Source organism: Heptranchias perlo, unplaced genomic scaffold (genome assembly GCF_035084215.1).
Source record: "Heptranchias perlo isolate sHepPer1 unplaced genomic scaffold, sHepPer1.hap1 HAP1_SCAFFOLD_56, whole genome shotgun sequence".
NCBI lineage: Eukaryota > Metazoa > Chordata > Chondrichthyes > Hexanchiformes > Hexanchidae > Heptranchias > Heptranchias perlo.
This window is the reverse complement of record NW_027139581.1, coordinates 6,662,717-6,672,848: the sequence shown is the minus strand read 5'-3', so window position 1 is coordinate 6,672,848 and position 10,132 is coordinate 6,662,717. Positions and strand designations below refer to the sequence as shown.

General features: G+C 43.1%; 2 non-coding genes across 2 annotated transcripts; both read right to left on the bottom strand.

The window, feature by feature from the left end:
- Positions 1-329: 329 nt before the first annotated feature.
- trnal-uaa (transfer RNA leucine (anticodon UAA)) lies at positions 330-412 on the bottom strand. The gene has a single exon. It is a non-coding gene; the product is annotated as a tRNA-Leu (tRNA).
- Positions 413-1,662: 1,250 nt separating this feature from the next.
- trnal-uaa (transfer RNA leucine (anticodon UAA)) lies at positions 1,663-1,745 on the bottom strand. Its single transcript has one exon. It is a non-coding gene; the product is annotated as a tRNA-Leu (tRNA).
- Positions 1,746-10,132: the final 8,387 nt, after the last annotated feature.

The following is a 10,132-nucleotide window of genomic DNA, read 5'->3' as shown; positions in this document are numbered from 1 at the left end:
ATAGATTTAAGGTGATTGGCAAAATAACCAAAGGTGACACGAGGAAAAACTTTTTTGCACAGAGTGGTTGTGATCTGGAGTGCACTGCCCGAGGGGGTGGTGGAGGCAGATTCAATCATGGCTTTCAAAAGGGAACTGGATAAGTACTTGAAAGGAAAAAGATTGGAGGGCTGCAGGGATAGGACGGGGGAGTGGGAATAACTGGAATGCTCTTGCATGGAGCCGGCACGGACCGAATGGCCGAATCGCCTCCTTCCGTGCTGTCACCTTTCCATGTTTCTCTCATTCAAATGGAAGAGTGAAAATGAGCAGTATCAAAATGGAACAACTACCAGGAGTGGGGTTCGAACCCACGCGGGTATAAACCCATTGGAGCTTAAGTCCAACGCCTTAACCACTCGGCCATCCTGGTCTTTTTGCGTTTTGGTTTGGTGTGTAATGTACTTGAGTCTCACTGCTTCATTTTCATTGTCAGTCAAAGTCCAGGATGAAATGATGTGTGGAGCGGGGAAAGTGTGACAGAGAGAAACTCTGAGAAGCGTTGAAGAAGTGACACACACGCTCAGACACATGACACACACACACACACACACAGCCACGGACACCTCTATGTGTGAGTGTGTGATGTGTCTGTCCGTGCGATCCCCGTCCGTGCCGGCTTCAATTTTTCATGAAATGACCTATTTGACAACAGTTTGTTGAACTTTCCACGGGCCACTGTTGAAAGACGACTCACTGTTCACATTTCCATCTCTCTGTTCGTTAAGATCCAGAATAAAGTGAAGTGGGGTGCGAGGAAAAGAGTGATAAAGAGAGACACTCAGAAAGAGAGAGAGACACTGGGACAGAAAGAGACTCTCTCGGTCTGTCTGAGTCTGTGTCAGTCTCTCTCCCTCCATCTGTCCAATACCCGCAGATTTGAGACTCACAGGGTCAAAGAAGGAAACAGATTGGAACAAATTGAGCCTGTGTCCTGTTTCAAAACCGACTCCCAGGAAAACGGCTCCGGTAGAATCGTTAAATGGTCAAAGTTTTTCCGGTGATTTTGACCTCCTCCCTGAGATGGCGAGACACGGGGACGTGGGGCGATTGAAAAGGCTTCGGAAAAATCATTTCCAATTGGATATTCTCCATCGTGGTGAGATATCCCCCCTCAGCCAGGGATTTAATTCCCCGACGGGGAGGAAGCATTTTTAAGACGTCAACTACAAATTTTACTTCTTTGCCTCGCTTCTTCTTCAAAAACGAGAGAGAAAAATAGAACAGAAAAAGAATGAAACAGGTGATTGTCACTTTCAGAATATTATTGAGCGGAGACTGTTTGGGGACTGAATTCTTGGGGCCCGTCTGTTGCAGAGCACAAATGTGTTCCGATCTGTTTCCTTCTTTGACCCTGAGATTCTCAGCTCTGCGGGTATTAGAGAGAGGGAGGGGGAGAGACAAACAGACAGAGAGAGAGAGAGAGAGAGACAGAGGTTGAGACGGAGAGAGAGGCAGAGGGAGGGAGAGAGGGAGAGACAGAGGGAGAGAGAGGCAAAGACTGATCCTGAGAGACTCGATGTGCCGCAAGGCCTCCTTCCGGGCTGCAACCTTTCCATGATTCTGTGATGCAAATGGAAGGAGAGTCAACGAGCAGCAAAAAAATGTCACGGGAAAAACAGCTACCAGGAGTGGTGTTTGAACCCACGCGGGTATAAACCCATTGGATTTTAAATCCAACGCCTTAACCAATCGGCCATCCTGGTCCCTCCAGACGTGCGTCTTATGTGTAATGTACTTGAGTGTCACTTCTACTACGCTTTTCTTTGTCATCAAATAAATGCTGAAAACAGATTCACTGAAATTCGAAGAATGTCCAACGCCACCTGTGGAGTGTGTTCATCACCAGACGACACCAGCTCCTCGTTTGTATCGTGGTGAGTCTCCTCGCCTGTTATTCGGACACCCGTCGTGTAGTGTTGAGGGACAGAGAGAGTCAGGCATCGGAAAGGGCGCAGAGGAGGTTTATCAGAAAGATCTCACATGCAGCAATGAAAAGGATGACCAGTTCATCTGCTTTTTGGTGGTGTTGATTATCGTCCAGGTTTCGAAATTTGAGGAAAGCAAGTTCACACAAACAGCAATGACAGAGTGACAGGTGCATGAGGCAGATGGAACAAGAGTGTCAATGAGCTGTATCAAAATGTGACGAAAATAACATTTACCAGAAATGGGATTTGAAACCTTCCCGTTACAGAACCAGATGGATTTTGAATCCAATGCCTTGACCACGCGGCCATTCTATCCGTTGAGTTGACGGAATCGTGAGTGTCCCCGAGTGGTTCAGGCGATGGACTAAAAATCTATTGGGATCTCTCCGCGCAGGTTCGGAACCTGCCGACTGCGGATCCCATTATCTGCGTTTCAACATGCAGCAAACTTCTTGTAGAATTACTCATTCTTTCGTGAATTAAAAATGCCCGGCTTTTAACACCTCGAGATTTATACTCATTGGAATTGATCTGCAAGATTTCACGCAATCTACGATAGAAATAGAAAAAAAAGTGCCAAATGATCGATCGTCTGTCTCTCTCTGTCTGTTTGAGTCACTCGATGTGTGTCTGTCCGTGTGTGTGTGGGCCTCACATTTTCTCCGTTTTTCTGAATGGGTTTCTGTCTCTTTCTTTCTCTCCCTCACTCTCTCCCGCGTTCCTCACATAATTTTACTCTGGACATGATCCAACAAAGAGATGGAAAAGTGGTCGCTCAGTTTTCTTTCACCAGTGGCCCGTGGAAAGTTTAATAAAATGTCATGAAACACCAGATCGAGTGGTTAAGGACTTCAGATCCAATTGGTTCACAGCAGGGTGAACCCCACCCCCGGTAGCTCTTTAATTTAATCCCGATACACGTTCATACTGCTCAGTTCCACTCGTTTTCCATTTGCATTCTGTACCTGTTATTTTGTCATTGTTGTTTGTGGGATCTTGCTGTGCGCATATTTGGAAACCTGGACGATAATCCTCCCTCAATCAACACCAGCAAAAAACAGATTAACTTGCCATCCTTTTCATTGCTGTATGCGGTATCTTTGTTCTCAGAACGACAATAATAAGCAAGAAATTAAACTCTTTAATTTAATCCCGTTACACTTTCATACTGCTCAGTTCCACGCGTTTACCATCTGCATTATGTATCTGTTACTTTGTCATTGCGGTTTGTGGGACCTTGCTGTGCGCATGCTTGGAAACCTGGACGATAATCTTTCCTCAAACAATACCACCAAAAAACAGATTAACTGTTGGTTCTGATATCGAGGTGAAGGGTGAGGCAGAGAGCAGCTTTTAAAATCGCTGGAATATCAGTGAAATTAAATTGTGGAAAGTGGGATGGTCCGAGTTTGTCTTTCAGTGTATTTTCCGCATCCAATATTGCAGATAAATTGCAAGAGAAATGAAAGTGAAACTTTTAAAGGCAGCAAAAGCGTAACCTCCCCGTCGGGGAATTGAATCCCGGTGTCCCACGTGGATTTCTCTCTCTGAATAAACAGATTTCAATGCTGAAAAGGTAACAGAACCATTCTCTCCAACTCGAATTAAAGATAAGACACTTGGAAATCCATGAACACACATTGATAGCCTCATGGTAGCACTGGGGCTGGATATGGAATGGCCGGTTCAAATCACTGGAGAATGACAAGAATCCCATTGTTTTAATTCTGTTTGGGAAATAACACCCTTCTTTAACATTTGAAAAATAGAGTATCGAACAACATAGGAACATAAGAAACAGGAGCAGGAGTAAGCCATCCGGCACCTCGAGCCTGCTCCGCCATTCAATAATATCATGGCTGACATTCGACCTCAACGCCACTTTCCCGCCCGATCCCCATATCCCTTGATTCCCCGAGAGTCCAAAAATCTATCGATCTCAGTCTTGAATATATTGAATGAATCAGCATCCAGAAAGACTTCTAGGGTAAAGAATTCCAAAGGTTCACAACCCTCTGAGTGAAGAAATTCCTCCTGATCTCAGTCTTGAATGGCCAACCCCTTACCCTGAGACTATGCTCCCTCGTTCCAGACTCTCCAGTGGGGAAAACAGCCTCTCAGCATCAACCCTGTCTAGCAACCTCAGAATGTTATATGTTTCAATGAAATCACCTCACATTCTTATAAAATCCAGAGTATAGTCCCATTCTACTGAATCTCTCCTCACAGGAGAATCCTCTCATCCCAGAAATTAATCTGGTGAACCTTCATACACCGCCTCTAAGGCAAGTATATCCTTCCTTAGATAAGGAGACCAAAACTTTCGCAGTACTCCAGGTGAGGTCTCACCAATGTCCCGTACAACTGTAGTAAGACTTCTTTACTCATGCACTCGAACCCCCTTGCAATAAACGGCAACATACAATTTGCCTTCCGAATTGCTTGCTGCACCTGCACACTCACTTTTTTGTGTTTCTTGTTCCAGGACACCCAATTTTCTCTGAACACCAACATTTCATAGTTTCTCACCATATGAAAACATTCTGATTTTCTATTCTTCCTACCGAAGTGAATAACCTCACCTTTCCCCACATTATAGTCCACCTGCCACCTTCTTGACCATTCACTTAGCCTGTCTATATCCCTTTGCAGACTCTTTGTATCCTCTTCACAGCTTACTTTCCCACGCAGCTTTGTATCATCAGCAAAGTCGATACAATACACTCAGTCCCTTCATCGAAGTCATTGATATAGATTATAAATAGCTGAGGCCCAATCACCGATTCATCAGGGACCTCATTCGTTGCAGCCTGCCAACCTGAAAATGACCCGTTTATCCTTATTCTATTTTCTGTCCGTTAACCGATCCTCTATCCATTATAATATGTTACCCCTACGCCATGAATCCTTATATTGTGTAACAACCTTTTCGGTAGCACCTTATTGAATGCCTTTTGAAAATCCAAATATACGACATCCACTCCTTCCCCTTTATCTACCCTTCTCGTTGCATCCTCAAAAAACTCTGATAAATTTGTCAAACACGACTTCCCTTTCATAAAACCATGTTGACTCTGCCTAATCACATTATGATGTTCGAAGTGCCCTGTCGCCACTTCCTTAACAATGGATTCCAGCATTTTCCCGACGACCGAGGTCAGGGAACTGGCCTGTAGTTCCCTGTTTTCTCTCTCCCTCCCTTCTTGAATAACGGGATAACATTTGCTGCCTTCCAATCCACTGGGACCGTTTCGGAAGCTGGAGAATTTTGGAAGACCATAACCAATGCATCCACAATCTCTGCAGCTACCTCTTTTAGATCCTTCGGATTTAGGCCATCAGGCCCAGGGGATTTGGCGGCTTTTAGTCCCATTAGTTTGTCCAGTACCTTTTCTCTAGTGATATTACTTGTTTTAAATTCGTCCTTCTCATTTACCCATTGGAACCCCCTTATTTTTGGGATGCTTTTTATGTCTTCTACTGTGAGGACAGAGAAAAAATACTTGTTTAACGCATCTGCCATTTCCTGATTCCCGATGGGAATTTCTCCTGTTGCAGCCTCCAAGGGACCAACGTTTACTTTTGCTGCTCTCTTCCTTTTTACATAGAAACATATAAACATAGAAAATAGGAGCAGGAGTAGGCCATTCGGCCCTTCGAGCCTGCTCTACCATTCAATATGATCATGGCTGATCCTCAGTCTCAATACCATATTCCCGCTCTTTCCCCATACCCCTCGATGACTTCTTTGTCTAGAAATCTGTCTATCTCCTTCTTCAATATATTCAGTGACTTGGCCTCCACAGCCTTCTGTGGTAGAGAATTCCACAGGTTCCCCACCCTCTGAGTGAAGAAATTTCTCCTCATTTCAGTCCTAAATGTCTTACCCTGTATCCTGAGACTGTGACCCCTCGTTATGGACCCCCAACCGTGAAAAACATCCTCCCTGCATCCAGTCTGTCTCGCCCTGTCAGGATTTTATACGTTTCAATGAGATTCCCTCTCATTCTTCGAAACTCTCGTAAATACAGGCCGAGTCGGCCCAATCTCTCCTCATGCCACAGTCCTGCCATCCCAGGAGTCGGTCTGGTGAACCTTCGCTGCACTCACTCTGTGGAAAGTATATCCTTTCTTCTGTAAGGTGACCAAAACGGCACACAATACTCCAGGTGTGGTCTCATCAAGCACCTAATTAACTGCAGTAAGACTTCCTTGCTCCTGTACTCAAACCCTCTTGCAATGAAGGCCAACATTCCATTAACCTTCGAAAGACTTGATGCACCTGCATTCTTGCTTTCAGTGACTGGCGTACAAGGACATTCAGGTCCCTTTGTACATCAACATTTCCTAATCTATCACCATTTAATTAATACTCTGCCTTTCTGTTTTTCCTTCCGAAGTGGATAACTTCACATTTATCCACGTTATACTGCGTCTGACATGTATGTTCCCACTCATTCAACTTGCCTAAATCGCCTTGAAGCCTCTTTGCATCCTCCACACAACTCACAATCCCAACTAATTTTGTATCGTCAGCAAACTTGGAAAAATTACATTTGGTTGCCTCATCCAAATCATTGATATATATTGTGAATAGCTGGGGCCCAAGCACTGATCCCTGCGGTACCCCACTAGTCACCGCCTGCCACCCAGAAAAAGACCCATTTATTCCTGCCCTCTGTTTCCTGACTGTTAACCAATTTTCAATCCATGCCAGTGTATTGTCCCCAATCCCATGTGCTTTTATTTTTCACACGAACCTCTTTTGTGGGTCTTTATCAAAGGCCTTCTGAAAATCCAAATGTACCACATCCACTGGTTCTCCCTTATCTATTCTACCAGATACATCCTCAAAAAACTCCAGTAGGTTTGTCAAACACGATTTCCCTTTCATAAATCCATGTTGACTTTGTCTAATCCCGTTGATATTTTCTATGTGTCCTGTTATCACATCCATTATAATGGTCTCTCGCATTTTCCCTACTACTGATGTTAGGCTAACCGGTCTGTAGTTCCGTGTTTTCTCTCTCCCTCCTTTTATAAATAGTGGGGTTACATTTCAAAGCCTCCAATCTGCAGGGACTGTTCCATAATCTATAGTGTTTTGGAAGATGACAACCAATGCATCCGCTATATCCATGGCCACCTCTGGGATGCAGATTATCAGGCCCTGGGGATTTATCGACTTTCAGTCCCATTAATTTCTCCAGTACTACTTTTTTAACTAATACTAATTACGATTTTCATCTCCTTCTCACTGGACCCTTGGTTCCCTCCCATTTCTGGGAAGTTATTTGTGTCCTCTTCCGTGACGTCAGAACCAAAGTATTTGTTTAATTGCTCTGCCATTTCCCTGTTCCCCATTATAAATTCTCCCGTTTCTGACTGTAAGGGACCTTCTTTTGTCTTCACTAATCTTTGCCTTTTTACATAGAAGCTTTAACAGTTCGCTTTGATATTCCTTGCAAGTTTACTCTCATACTCTATTTTTCCCCTCTTAATCAATCTCTTAGTCCTTTTTCTATCAATTCTAAACTGTTCCCAATCCTCAGGCTTGCTGCTTCTTCTGGCAACTTTTTTTGACTTCTCTTTGGATCTAATACTATCCTTAATTTCTTTTGTTAGCCATGGTTGGGCCGCTTTTCCTTTTGTGTTTTTGCGCCAGAAAGGAATGTATAACTGTTGCAATTCATGCATTCGTTCCTTAAATGTTAACCATTGCCTATCCACCGTCATGCCTTTTCATGAAGCTCACCAATCTATCATAGCCAACTCACTCCTCATACCTTCGTAGTTTCCTTTATTTAGATTTAGGACCCAAGTGTCGGATTGGACTACTTCACTTTCCATCTGAATGAAGAATTCTATCATGTTATGGTCATTCTTCCCTAAAGGACCCGCACAATAAGATTATTAATTAACCCCTTCTCATTGTACCATATCAATCTAGGATAATCTGTTCCCTCGTTGGCTCCTCAACGTGCTGGTTTTAAAAAATCCATCTCGTACACACACCAGGAATTCATCCTCCACAATATCATTGCAAGTTTGGTTTGGCCAGTCTATATGTAGATTAAAGTCACCCATGATTACTGTAGCATCCTTGTTACACGCATCTCCAAATTGCTGTGTGTTGCCGTCCCCTACATTACAACTAGTCGCATTGATTCATGTTATTAAGAAGGATCTCTTTTTTGATTTTATTCCGTTTAGCTTCTTTCTGTGGACACTGTACAATTGGCGGATGAAAATAAAATCAGCAATCATTTTGAGAGAAATGTTGGAACCTGGAGTCCAGGTTGCACAAGCTGGTGTCTGATTTCTGGAGCCTTAAATTTAATATATGGATTGGTAAACTTTATTTAACCAAGTCATGGTCCTTGCCTGGGCACAGTTTACACTCCAGGGATTTGAGCTGAAAATCTAGGCTGACACTCCAGTGCTGTACTGAGGGAGTGCTGCACTGTCGGAGGTGCCGTCTTTCGGATGAGACATTAAACTGAGGACCTCACAGGGGGATGTAAAAGATCCCATGGTACTATTCGAAGATGAGCAGTGGCGTTCTCTCCCATGTCCTGGCCAATATTTATCACTCAACCAAGACCTGAAACACATTATCTCATCATTTTCTTCATTGCTGTTTATGGGAGCTTGCTGTACTCAAATTGGCTCCCTGCATTACAACAGTGAGTACAGTTAAAAATATTTCATTGATTATAAAGAGCTTTGCGACGACCTGACACTGTGAAAGGTGCTTTCGACATGCAAGATTTTCTATCCTTCTTATTCTGCATGCGGTCATTTGAATGAGATAATCTGATACACCTCTCTATCCATGATTCCTCTCTTGCTTTGTGTTTTTCAAACAAAAATACAGATTTTTTATATGTATAGATACGTGCAGATATCCCACGCCTTTTTTTCTGATTGGATGATTTTTTCGCTGAACACAATTCTCCATGCCCGGAGCGATAAGCTTTGTTCTTTCAAATTTAGAATATTTTGCTTTTTGTTACAGTGCTGTGGGACCCTGACCAGTTTACTAACACAACAGAAGGGGTAAGAGTACAGGCTGATTTATTACAGAACACAGCAGGTCAGTGGGAAAGTTGCACACTCTACAGAGCAGCTGGTAAAACTCCTGCTGTAACTAAAGGGCAGGGTCAGTTACACAAGACTGAGAGACTTTATTGTGCAGCCTCCAGGCATCATATTTACAACTGTCAAAATTAAACCCGAAATCTGTTCCCCCAGAACAGCCATTAACTGGCTCGCCTGCTTCATCTGCTGCTGTTCTGCTTCTGCACTCACTCACTCCAAGCTGATTACAATGAGTTGTTTTATGATAATTTCGTGCTCTCTGTGTGTTCATCACATTCCTGTCTCTACCTTGCTGTTTTTTTTGTATCTGCCTGTCTTTCATTGGTTCTGTCTCTGTCAATATATTTATCTTTCTCAGTCTCCTTTCTGGCATCTTTCTGTCTTGTTGCTTCACCCTCTTTTAATTTCTGTCTCTGTATCGCTGTTCCATCTGTATATTTTTTCTCTATCACCCGTTGCTTCTCTCTTTATATCTCTATGTTTCTGTCTTTCATCTTTCTATCTTCTTCCCATTTGCCTCGCTGTCCCTCTCGCTCGTTCTCTCCCCACTCTCTCTGTCTGTCTCTGTCTTTTTTCATTCTCAGCACCTATTCAACTCTTTCTCTCTGCCTTTCACGCTCTTTGTTCTGTCTCTCCTTTTCTCCATTTCTCTCTTCACTTTCTCCGCCTCTTTCTTTTTTATGAATTCACAAACAACTTTAATTTCGTTGTACGCAGACTCCGTAAATGCATCATTAATTCTTGCACATTAGTCCAACATTATCTTTTATGCAAATGAAGAAAATTAACAGGACAATTGGATGTTTGGATAGCAACATAAACACACCCGCTTCTTCTGTTCAGACATATATATAGTAATTATATTCATTTACACGTGTGTTTACATAGCTGTCTCCGCAGTTCAGAAGTAATTCATTGCGTGAAGTGTTTTGAGATGTGTTAATATAAAGGGCACTGTACTAATTCCGTTTTGATGAATTACATTGTCCATTTGTAGACCAGAAAATATCCGCCTCTTTCTTTTGTTGTCTCACTTTGTCTCCTTTGCTGTCTGTCTCTCT